Genomic DNA, 1959 nt, shown 5'->3' with positions numbered 1-1959 from the left:
GTGTGTGGTGCTGGAACCTATAATTGTTACTAGAATATACATTTTCCATATAGAGGCAGTTATTACATTTTGGCCTTTTTTTCATTTAAGACAGGGAATACTTTATTCAAACCCATCAGAGAAATGGACAGCTTGGGTCTGTAACAAAGCATTGTGTTTTAAAGCATAGGTCAGTAATTGTCTATGACAGTATACACTGCTACATACAAATTAACTAATCAGAGCACAACTTTTCAATGTTCAAAACAGAATAAGCTTCCCTGTAAAAGCAGCACCTTTGTGACATTTTTAAGTTTAGTATTCCTCTCCTCTTCTTCACCCTCTCTTTCAACAGAATCCACAATCAACCTCCTCATAATCCTTCTCCAGGGCAGCCATGCCCTCATGGGCCTCAGAAAACTCTCCTTCCTCCATACTCTCACCCACATACCAGTGAACAAAGGCATGCTTGGCATACATCAGGTCAAACTTGTGGTCCAGGCAAGCCCAGGCCTCAGAAATGGCTGTGGTGTTGCTCAGCATGCACACAGCTTGCTGTACTTTGGCCAGGTCTCCACTGAGTACCACAGTGGGAGGCTGGTAGTTAATGCCCACTTTGAAGCCAGTGGGGACAAGTCCATAAACTGGATGGTATGCTTGGTCTTGATGGTGGCAATGGCAGCATTGACATCTTTGGGAGCCACATCACCATGGTACAACAGGCAGCAAGCCATGTATTTACCATGGCAAGGATCGCATTTCACCATCTGGTTGGCTGGCTCAAAGCATGCATTGGTGATCTCTGCTACAGAAAGCTGTTCATGGTAGGCTTTCTCAGCAGAGATGATAGAGGCATATGTGGCCAGAGGGAAGTGGATATGGGGATAGGGCATCAGATTGGTCTGGAACTCCGTCAGATCAACATTCAGGGCTCTGTCAAATCTGAGGGAAGAAAATTGTGATGGAGGACACAATTTGACCTATCAACCTATTTAGATTAGTGTAGGTTGGGCATTCAATATCGAGATTTCCATGACAAATATCATAGTTGGCCTTATTGTCTACCATAAAGGCACAATCAGAGTGCTCCAGGGTGGTGTGGGTGGTGAGGATGGAGTTGTAGGGCTCTACTACAGTTGTGGACACCTAGGGGGTGGGGTAGATGGAGAACTCTAGCTTGGACTTCTTGCCGTAATCAACAGAGAGACATTCCATCAGCAGCAGGGAGGTGAACCCAGAACCAGTTCCCCCTCCAAAGCTGTGGAAAATCAAGAAGCCCTGAAGACCCATACACTGGTCACCCAGTTTCCAAATTTGGTCCAAGACAAGGTCAATGATCTCCTTGCCAATGGTGTAGTGCCCTCAGGCATAGTTATTGGCAGCATCTTCCTTGCCTGTGATGAGCTGCTCAGGATGGAAGAGCTGGCGGTAGGTGCCAGTGTGAACTTCATCAATTACTGTGGGCTCAAGGTCTACAAACACTGCCCTGGGCACATGCTTGCCAGCACCTGTCTCACTGAAGAAGGTGTTAAAGGAGTGATCTCCTCCCCCAATGGTCCTGTCACTTGGCATCTGGCCATTGGGCTGAATGCCGTGTTCCAGGCAATAGAGCTCCCACCAGGCATTGCCAATCTGGACACCAGCTTGGCCAACGTGGATGGAGATGCATTCACGCATGGTTGCTGCTTTGCAGCTGCTGGGCAGATGGCAGAGAAGAGGAGAGTTTGTTGCTTCTTATAGCGTGACTCTTAGGTGGTTGATGTAAGAGAACCTGCCACATTTTGGCATTTTCCATGGTTTTCATATACTCTGTGTGTCTGTGTGTATGCCCTTATTTTCCACATTCAAGTGACCTTGGATGGACTGGGTCAGTTCAAGTTGTAGCATACAAACTGCTACAGCTACTTTGCTACCTACAGAGTTCCAGAGACCCATCCCAGATTCTACCTTTAACTTTTAGACCCTATATTCTGTGCCCAA

General features: G+C 46.8%; 1 pseudogene; it reads right to left on the bottom strand.

Moving 5' to 3' along the window:
- Positions 1-233: 233 nt before the first annotated feature.
- LOC609762 lies at positions 234-1656 on the bottom strand (annotated as a pseudogene).
- Positions 1657-1959: the final 303 nt, after the last annotated feature.

Source organism: Canis lupus, chromosome X (genome assembly GCF_011100685.1).
Source record: "Canis lupus familiaris isolate Mischka breed German Shepherd chromosome X, alternate assembly UU_Cfam_GSD_1.0, whole genome shotgun sequence".
NCBI lineage: Eukaryota > Metazoa > Chordata > Mammalia > Carnivora > Canidae > Canis > Canis lupus.
This window is presented reverse-complemented; position numbering and strand designations above follow the sequence as displayed.